The sequence below is a fragment of the Pteropus vampyrus genome, unplaced genomic scaffold (genome assembly GCF_000151845.1).
Source record: "Pteropus vampyrus isolate Shadow unplaced genomic scaffold, Pvam_2.0 Scaffold2, whole genome shotgun sequence".
Lineage (NCBI taxonomy): Eukaryota > Metazoa > Chordata > Mammalia > Chiroptera > Pteropodidae > Pteropus > Pteropus vampyrus.
In genome coordinates, this window is record NW_011888783.1 from 35,013,536 (window position 1) to 35,025,061 (window position 11,526).

An 11,526-nucleotide genomic window follows, 5' to 3' on the forward strand; every position below is an offset into this window, starting at 1 on the left:
CTTATTGGACTCAAAGAATTCAATGACACTGAATTTTCTTATGCCTTAACACAAGTAGGTTGAAATAAAGTTCTAGTTAAAAGAATAATTTAAATATTCCTGGCTTGTACAGCCATTTGTGTTAGGCCATCAGGCCTTCAGCAACCCTCGCCCCACTGTTCCACTCCTCACCCTCTGCAAACTCCTTTCCAGTGTTTCTGGATCTTTGGAAGGTATCTCAGACCTGCTCCGAAATAATCCTATTCCTGCTGGCTCCTACAGTGAGTGACTTTGGCTGGGTTTAGCCACTATTTCTTCAAGTTCCCCATTCCCTAATAGAGCCCTTTGGAAATCAAATCTGTACAAGGGACTATGTCACAGCAAAGAATATCTCACTTAGTAAGTCCTTTCATCCCAGGACTTACTAAGTATTCTCTCTGTCTTTCTCCTACCTCTCTAACTTCCCTTAAATTTTTAGTTGGAGTCTCTCTGCTCTCCACAGAGCTCAGGTATGTGTCCAGCAGTGCTGGGGATAGATAGCCCTAGGCGACTTAAACCATGGTTCACACTGACCCAGCCCAGCCCTGACAGCCAAGGTTCTTTGATGAGAGCTCATCCAGCCTGGCTCCTTCTCCCAAGACTTTCCTCAGTGTTTGTGCAAAAGTGCTCCTGGCAAACACAAGATAATAATTTGCCAGATATGCCTGAATTTCAGTCTCAGGTGAGACCACATCCAATTATGGAAAGATGAAGAGATAAATAATAACACAATATAATCCACAAACATCTTCATGAAAATTAGATTCTTTTTCCAGCTTTACTGAAGTATAATTGACAAATAAAAGTTATATATATTTAAGGTGTACAACGTGATGATTTGATATATATGTACATTGTGAAATGATTACCACAATCAAGCTAATTAACACATCCCTAATCTCACATACTATTTTAAGATCCACTCGCAGCAAATTTCAATTACATAATATTATTAACTACAGTCACCATGCCGTACATGAGATCTCATAACTTGTTCATCTTATAACTGAAACTTTTCCCATTTGACCAACATCTCTCTATTTCCCGTACTCCCCAGCCCCTGGCAACCACCGTTTTATTCTTTGCTGCTATGAGTTTGACTTTTTTTTAGATTTCACATATAAGTGAGGTTATACAGTATTTGTCTTCCTGTGTCTGGCTTATTTCACTAAGTATAATGTCCTCCAAATTCTGAGACCATCGAAAGAGGGCAGATCTCTGAATGATAGGACAAATGAGATTTGATGAAAGGGGCAAAAGAAGAGAGGAACATAGAGGCTAAAAATTTGAAAAGTTGGAGATCCTTCCCAGGGAGAAAAGTTCCAGAAGCCAGGTGTCTTAGGGAAGAATGACCATGGGCAGCCTGAGCATATTGGGTACACATCAGGGAACATGTGGGTTCAAGGAGCTAAAATTGGAATGGAGGGAGATCAAATCTAAACTAAACTGGGTTTCAGTGTTTCCAAGTCAGTCTTAAAAACAAATAATTATCTTTTCCAATGAAATTACACCCAAAAGTTTTATTTTATGTATTTGTTCTTGGTTTTCCTTATAACTGACTCTGTTCCATCTTTAGCCAGTCATAACATCAGTCTACATGTGACACCACACATCCAGCCAATGCAGCCATTATCAAAACTTCAGTTAACCAGCCAGCTGTTTTCTGTACATAACATCAAGCAATCAACTAGACTAACTTCATGCCTGGAACGATGGAAAAGACCAGATGTTTTGGCATTATGTAAATGTTAAGGAGTGTTAGCTGTCATTTTACATACATTTTTAAAAATAATCCACCTTGCACTTTTCTGGCCTGGGCATAAATTCAACAAAGATATGATATACATACACAAACACATGTACACACAGGCATTGAAAACGCTAGTGTGTGTGTTATGGAACATGTCAGAGGGATGTGGGGGATAAATTATTTTACACAATTTCAATTTTATAAACCTTATTAAATGTGCCCATTTCCTGCCAGTTCGTGCTTTTTTCCCATCCTGCCCTGCCCTGCCCCACTCTGTTCTCCATCTTAGGGAACCACTCTTCCAGGCCCTTTTGTCCTCTGGCTTCAGCTTATGAGAGGCACCACTAGGAGATGAAGGGCCAGAAGAAGGGAATAACTAGGTAATCTTTTCCTTTCTTTGTCTCCAATGATGTCTCCAGAGGCTGCAGCTCTTGTCAGGTAGTCCCTTCTTCCACGGTTCTAGTTCCCACCAGAAAGCGCCAACTGTGGTCCCTCAAGCTCCCTCTGCATCATCTGTGTAATCCATATTTTGGGCTTAATTTTATCTACTGAGAGACCTAGAGTGACTTTTATTTTTCTGACTAGATCTTCACTGATACAGAGGATAAAGCATCTTGTCATTCTGGGATTTCAAGGACAGCCCAAGGCTATTGAATAGCAGCCCAAGGACTGACCTCTTCTCCCCCTTTCCCTCTCTTCTGTCTGTCAAGTGTTCCAGCTAGGAGAAAATAAGTAAAATAAATGAATGAATGAATGAATGAATGGGTGAATGAGTGAATTAGTAAATGAGTAAATAAATAAATTAAAGTGATTTATTCAAAGCCAGTCCCACTTAAAGTTTCCTCCAGTGATTGTTATAAGACAAAACCCTCAAATCAAATGTTGGCAACACTTTCCAAAGTCAACAATCCTTTCTGCCAAACTTCACTCTCCATATGTCTGCAAATGGACTTTTTTAAATTCTATTTTACTGTCATAAGAACATTTAACTGAGATTTACCTTAAATTTAAGTTTATAATATGGTAGTGTTACCTGTAGGTACAATGTTTTACAGCAGTTCTAGAACATAATCATCTTGCAGAACTGAAACTTTACACCTAATGGTGAGCAATTTGTAATTTTCCCCTCCACCTAGCACCTGGTACCCAATATTCCTCTCTCTGGTTCTATGATTTCAACTCATATAAGTGGAATCGTATAGTATTTGTCCTTCTATGACTGCCTTATTTTACTTACTGTAATGTCTAACCCTTATTCACGTTGTTGCATATGGCAGAATTCCCTTCTTTTTTTAAAGCTGACTAAAATTTCATTATCTGTATATACCACGTTTTATTTATTCATTCTTGTTATTTATTTATCCATTCCTGTACATTTAGGTTGTTAGTATATCATGACTATTTGAATAGGGTTGCAATGAACACAGGTGTGCTAATATCTCTTTGAGATCCTGATTTCAATTCTTTTGGATAAATATACAGAAGTAAAATAGCTGAATCATATGGTAGTTCTATTTTTAATTTTTTGAAGAACCTCCATATTGTTCTCTACAGCAGCTGCACCATTTTGCATTCCCACATACAGTGTATAAGGGTTTCAATTTCTCCACATCCTCATCAACACTTGCTGTCTTGTGTCTTTTTGATAACAGACATCTTAAGAGGTGGGAAGTGATATCTCATCATAGTCTTGACTTGCATTTCCTTGGTGATTAATGACATTAAGCATCTTTTCATATACCTGTTGCCCACTTGTATGTCTTCTTTGGAGAAATGTCTATTCAAGTCTTTAGCCCATTTTTTAATCAGGTTAATGGTGGGAGTGGGGGTTTGCAATTATGGAGCCTGAAGTGGCCCTCTGACTTGGCTCAGGACTGTCTCAACAGCAGTACAAGAGCAGTCCTCCCACCAAGGGACCTGGACATACTCCTCACATCTCCAAATGCAGGCCCACCGATCTCAGTCAGACTTCAGATACTGGGAGCAGTTCTGCTCCCAGACTGAGGTTAAGAGGGCCTGGAGCCTGAGTTACAGGGCCACTTTAGGGATATGCTAATGGACCGAGATCAGAAGGCCTACCTCTAGGTCTCAAATAGGTGTGACTCCTGGCAGGTCCCTGGGAGGGCAGGACTGCCCTTTGACTGTGGTTGGATCCCAAAGTTCCCACAAAGGCACTTTTTTTCATGGATGGTTGTCAAATTATTGCTGCTGATAGGAGATACGAGTGAGGTTATCTTATTCCACTCTCTTGCTGATGTCTCTCTGAGAGATTTTAAAATGAGGACAAAGTCTCTGCAGAGAAAGTCATGTTTGTTTAAAAAAAAATAACATCTCATTTCTCAAAGAAATGAGAAAAACAAGAACAGAATACTACTAAAGAAATATTCAGAAAATAAAACCAAGCTCTTGAAAAATGCTAACATAATTAAACATGATAGAGCAAGACAATTCAATGAGGAAAGACAAATGGTGCTGCGACAACTGAATATCCACATGTGAAAGAATGAAGCTGAATCCCTATACACACCACATACAAAAACTAATTCAAAATGAATCAGAAACCCGAATGTAAGAGCTAATACTATACAATTCTTAGAAGGAAACACAGTAGCAAATCTTCATGATCTTAGATTAGGAATGGTTTCTTAGATACGACATCAAAGACAAGTAAAAAATATGTATCAATCAGATATCATCAAATAAAAAACTTTTGTTCCTCAAAGGACACTATTAATAAAATGAAAAGACAATGCAGAAAAAAATATGCAAATTATACATTTCATAAGAGATTTATATACAGAACATAAAAAAAACTATTACAACTCAACAATAAAAAGGCAAATACCTTAATGGAGAAAGAAGTTATAAACATTTGTCTAAAGAAGATATACAACTTGTCGATAAGCACATAAAAAGACGTTTGACGTTATTATTCATATATATATTGATATTCAATATATATCAAAACCACAATGAGATACCACTTTATAGCCACTAGGAAGGTTATATATATTTTTTAAAAAGACAGATAATAATAAATGTTGGCAAGGATGTGGAGAAATCGGAACCCTCAAACATCGCTGATGGACACATAAAAGTGTGCAGTCACTTTGGAAAACAGTTTGACAGTTCCAGAAAAAGTTAAACATGGAGATATCACATGACCCAGGATTGCTACTCATAGGTATACCCCCAAGAGTAACAAAAATATACATTTACACAAAAACATTCACATGAATATTTATAACAGAACTAGTTATAACAGCCAAAATGTTATAAAACAGCAAACAACACAAATGTCTATCAACTGTTGAATGGATACACAAAATTGTATACCCATACAATGGAATATTATTCGGCTATAAAAAGAAATATTAATACATGCTACAACATAAATGAACTCTGAAAATATTATACTAAGTGAAAGAGGCAGGCACAAATACACACGAAAAAATTATACGATTAAATTATTTAGTGTCCAGAATAGACTAATCCAAAAAGATAAAAATAAATTAGGAGAGAGAAATAAATGGCGTAGATGATAGAGGCTCTGTTCATCCCTCTGGAGACCAAATCAAAGTTGTGACGGAAACAAGGAGCAACAGCAAGGAAAAACTGCCTGGGATCTAAAGGAACAAGGCATACAACTAGGAATAAGTCCAAGAAAGCACCCTGCAATGGCAGAAGGTAAGACGGGGCGAAGACGCGGAGCTGCCGGGTCCTGAGAAGCTGAGTGAGACGGAGGCTGTGGCAGCAGCAGAAGCCTCTTAAAGGGGCCAAGTCCGTGAGCAGATTTTCACAGTGACAGACCTGCTCACTCTGAGCACCAGTGCCGATTCGGCTGCACGCAGTGGGCATGAGGGACTTACAAGGAAACATTGTCAGAGTGAGTGCCAAGGAGAGACACACTCAGTACAGATGTGCCAGCGGTATCCATCGTTCCCTGTTGAGCCCTCCTCGCTCCTAGTGCGCAGACACAGCGCCACCATAGCCATGACATCATGAAACTGGATAACAGAGGTCGCTCCGCCCAAAGGATTCCCTGAAACCCCACCTCCCCCAACTCGTGGCACCACCCAAGCCACATCCTGGTATAGCCTCAGCAAGTCAGGTGCTCTTTGCTGAGCAACATCTAGACTCACACTGGAGGCAGCTGGCCTCAGTTTCTGGTGTGGCCTTTTGAGGCAACTATAAGCACAGCATCTGTGAATTGCTTGCTGAATCTTAACAGGTGGCCCCAGAAGTGTAGAGGTTTGGGCTAAGTTTGGCTTGCAGCTGAACCCCTCTCAGGACTGTGCCACTGGACACCTACTTCACAAATCCACACTATAAGACTGGGAGACTTAGGAGCTTTGCTTAGTACATAGAAACAGACATGGAAAGGCAGCCAAAATGGGAAGACAAGCAGAAACCATATGAGACAACAGGACAGAAATCCAGATATAATAGAGTCAAGTAATTTAACAGATGCAGAGTTCAAAACACTGGTTATAAAGATGCCAAAGAACTTTTGGAAAGTATAGATACATTTAGTGAGAACTTCAACAGAGAGATAAAAAACATAAAAACGGAAATGGAAATTACAAAAGGGAACTGGTGTGAAATAAAGAACACATTATCTGAGATGAGAAGTATATTAAATGGAATAAACAAAGGAATAAACAAAGTGAATAGAGCAGAGGATCAAATGCCCTATCTAGAGGACAGGAAAGCCAATCAGGACAATCAATCAGAATGGCAAGAAAAAAGATGCCAAGACTATAAAAATAATTTAAGGGGGACATGAGACACTATTAAGCCTCCAAATGTTCGTCTGATTGGCATAACTGAAGAAAATCAAGATGTTGAACAGTTGTTCGAAGAAATAATGATGGAAAATTCCCTTAATCTGGTGAAGGAAATAAACATAAAACCCTAGGAAGCTCAGAGAATTTCAAAAATCAGGGATCCAAAAAGGCCCACACCAAGACACATCATAATTAAAATGTCAAAGGTTAAATACAAAGAAAGAATATTAAAAGCAGCAAGAGAAAAACAGATAGTTACTTATAAGGGAACACTCATAAGACTGGCTGCTGATTTCTCAAAAGAAACTATGCAGGACAGAAGGGCTTGAAAAAAATATTCGACAGGATGAAGACCCAGGATCTACAACCAAGAATAATTTATCCAGCAAAGCTATCATTTAGAGTTGAAGGAAAGATAAAGAGCTTCCAAGACAAAAATAAGCTAAAAGAATTCATCGCCACCAAGCCAATATTACAGGAAAAGTTGGAGGGACTTCCTCAAGAAGAAAAAATATGTATCAAAAACAGGAATAAAGAATAGTAACAACTACATTCCTATCAATAAGTACCTTAAATGGAAAAGAATTAAGTGCTCCAACCAAATGATAGAGTGACTGAAAGGATAAGAAAACAAGACCCCTACATATGAAAAGGAAGGGGATGGAAAAAAATATTGTTTTGATGGAACTAGAAGGTACTTAAGTCAGACAGAGAAAGACAAACACTACATGATTTCACTTATATGTGGAATCTAAGGAATAAAAGGAACAAACTAATCAAAAACAGACTCACAAATATAGTGGGCAGTTTGGTGTCAGACAGAGGAGAGGGGGTTATGAGGGGCTTGGCGAATGGGGTTAAGGGCTAAAGAAGTACAAATTAGTAACTGATGGTTGGTCTTAGGAATGGGGAGCACGACATAGGGAATGCAGTTAGCATTAATATGTTGGCTAGGTGGAGGGTCAGGGGAGGAATGCTGCAATTGAGGGGATCGTTTTATGAACTATATAGATATCTAACCAATGTATTGTATACTTGAAACTAAATTAAAAAATAATAATAATTTAAAAAAAAAAGATCCTAAAAGGGTAAATGACTTGCCACCCCCACCTCCAGGTCACTCCATGAATTAAAGACTGAATTTGCATTAGGAAAAAAAAAAACAAAGAAAATTAGTAGTTGCCATAGATTGTGGTGGAAGAAATAAAGGAGAGTAACTGCTAATGGGTATATGGTTTGTTTGGGAGGGTAATAAAAATATTCTAAAATTAGATAGTGATTGTTGTACGACTTTGTGTATACACAGGAAACACTAAATTAAATAGTTTAAAGGGATAAAGCTCAAGGTATGTGGATTATAGGTCAATAAACTTGTTATTTAAAAAAAAAAAAAAAACAGAATCACCTAGGGAATTAGTAAGAAAAGAGGAGGTCAAGGATTAAACTGCTGAAAAACTCTATTTTCTAAAAATTTAATAGAGGAGGAAAAACCAGCAGGTTCAACCAGTGAAACAGAAGAAAAAACAGAACAGCATGGTATCACTGATGCTGAAAGAAGAAAGTAAGTGTTTCAGGAAGTAGGGAGTATTCAACTATGTCTAACACTGCTGAGCAACTGAGTAAGAAGAATACAATAAAGTGACCATTGGATTTGACAAGTAATGTCAAATAATAAAATAATGTCAAATAAATGTCAAATAATAATATAATGTCAAATAAAATATTATACTTGACATATTTTTATAATTTTTATTAATTTAATCTACTTCAACATACCAGGAAATATTATTGGAAAAGTATGGCAAAATAAAATGCTTTTGTAGTATCTATCAGCTTTTTAAAATTTATAATTTTCTTAGCATAAATATTCATTTTCATACCTACAAAAAAACTAAATAAATGGCTTGGAAGAAAAAATGAGGATATATTCCAAAAAGAGGCCAAAAAGACAAATACGCAGAAAATAGAAAAGAAAAATAATAAAACTAGAACAACAATACAAGGCATCAAACATTTGAATAGTAGGTATTCATTGAGAACAAAAAGAAAATGGAGAGGAGAGAGACATTAAAATAATTTTCAAAAAAATCTTTCCAGAATTTAAGGATATCAGTTTCCAGATTAAAAGGGCCCAGTGAGAACTAAGCATAATGAATAAAAGCAGGCCACCCGCCAAACACCATCACTTTGAAATTTTAGAATATGGGAAAAAAACGACAATCCAACAAGGGTCCAGAAAGGGAGGAGAAAGAAATTTCATACAAAGTTTCAAGAATCACAATTACAGAGATCTTTTCGATTCTAACACTGAAATCAGAGGACAGTGGAAGTATGTGTTCAAAATTTTGAAAGGAAATTATTTGCACCTAGAATTTTATATGCAGAAAAATAATAATCATATATGAAGATAGAATAATAATATTTCTAGAGGTACGAAAGTATCAGAAACTTCACTTGGCACATAAGCCTTCTCAAGAAGATACTGGAGAATGTGCTCCTCCAATACAAGAAAGTAAACTAAGAAGGAGGATGATATGAAATTCAGGAAACAAGGAATATAATACAGGAAAGAGAAGGCCCATGAAGGAATACCCTGGGATGACAGCTATGCTACAGGGCTAGAGAGCAACCGGTCTAAGAATGGAGCATGTGAAAAGTAGCAGGAGAGATTTCTTCAAAAAGATGAATCTGATAGAAACCTAAGGTGCCTGAAAGTTTTGAGATGATATTTCCACAACTGGGAGAAAGTTTGGTCTAAGATAGTGATAAAGTCATAGAAAAACTGAAAGAACAAAAATAAACCAGACCCTTACTGGCTTCAAGGCACACAACATGTTGCTCAGGGAAAGAAAAGTGATCACGGTATACTACTTAGCTCATCTACGAGTAACAGTTACATAATGAAAAAAATATGTAAACCTTGATTACTGGTCTAATTAAATAGCCATTTTGGGAGGCAGGTGGAACTAGTAGTGGCCTGAGTATGGTCAAGGCAAGTAGCAGAAAAGCAATAAATCCTCATCCTCCAGCATGGTAAGTCAAAATAAAATGCTAAAAGTATTTTCCACCAAAATGTCTTGTTTCATTGTGCAAATACTCACACTCTCTGCATACCTATAGTTTTAGCACAATGTTGATCATATAATAGGTCCTAAAGTAAACATTTTATGGTAAATCATTAGCTAATTGTTTATTTGAAGAGGGATTACATATTGACAGTCAGACAATATGAAAATGTTTGACCAAAATTTAATGTAAAAGTTTCCTCAGTACAGCTCTGGAGTGAAGAAAACATTTAGAAAGTACATGTTAAAATTTTTAACTATCTTTTGTAATTCAGCTCATGGCATTTTCTTCGCAGAAGAACTATAACATAAAAGAAAACATAAGCTTTAAATGTAATTAAAAGATTATGTCATCTGACCATGTTTCCTGGTGGGTGGTCAAGTAAAATAAATAAAAGGAAACAAGTCAATATAAAAGCTATTGAAAATCTGACTGTTTTTTCTATTTATGAGCATTTGTTTTTATTAAACACACTAACAACTTCACTTTTACCTATGGCAAGCCTAGAATCCAAAATGTAAACATCAGGACCCACTCGTGGTAAGAAGGTACGAGCACAGTCCACCTGCTGGAATTCTGAGTGCAGTGGCTATGGGTCATTGCTGTTTCTCTACCATGAAATCCTTTGGAAATCTTTAGCTGTTTTCTCTCGCTGCCCCCATAGCTTTCTAATTTTTTCCCTAGCAAATAAAAAGTCTCCAGAAATTTGAGAGAAAGAAAAGATATAAGCCTAATCAAAGGAACAATGATTACTTTCTTGACATTCTGTAAAAGGAGCAATAGCATCTTAAGCAGCTATAAAGCTTTTCTTATTCATTCATTTTTAAAACAAACCTGTAATTGGGTCATTTGGTTTTAACAGCTCCTTTGATTTAAAGAGGTAGATTCATTATAATTGGTATTTATGAATTCATGTCAAAGATAAATTTATTAAGAATCACGGTTAAAATTTGCAATTGGCCAATATAAGAAAACTTTTCTATTAATCCTGAGATTGTTTTTTGCAGAATATTTTTAAAATTATTTAACACTAAAATATTGTAACTGGGGATTTGAACATATTTTAAAACTGCCACAAAACAGAAAAATCCTCCCAATATATTGTTTCATGTAACACTGGAAAACCATAGCAAACTCTGAAGAAGGAAATAATTTCTATATGACTGCCTAGAAAAATATCTCTAAGTATACAATAATAGAGAGTAATTTTATTTGAAAATCTAAAATACTTTTAAAACTAATAAAACATTAAAACTATATAACCCTTTATAGAGTTTGAAGCAATATAAATTTATTCATGTCTATACATTTACCTCATTTCTGAATGGTATAACTATGCCTATTAAAATGCTATCCTCTTCTTAATGGAGATTTATATGTTTAATTTTTCATTGAATCTTTGGAAATTTATACCAAAGCTAAAGCAACATGCCAAAGCAAAATTTTAGGAGGAACTCTTTTTAAACAAAATAAATCAAAAGGCAATAATGTATTTATTCATTAGGAAGTTGAACATAGAATCTTCTAATTTGAAGTCGGAAGACTAAAGTTGTTATTCATTTACCTATACCAATACACACACTATTAAGGCAGTTGGCATACGAGCTCTACTTTGGCGCTTCCTGTCAACTGTCTGCCAGAGAGAAAGGTAATGACCTCTTTAGACTTCAGTTACTCCATCTAAAAAAATTACAAGACTTTGCAGAGATTGTAAGAAAAAAGAATTCTACATTTCATATTTTTTTCTACCACAGTTGATGTACGGTTTAAAGAACTTTCTAATTCAAAAGATACTTGTGATCCTTTTATTTATCATTGCTTGGGAATTACTAGGCTACTCACATACACTCTGGTCTTATTATCAGTTTAATGGCTATTCTCTTCCATCATAAACTCTGAGGTGTT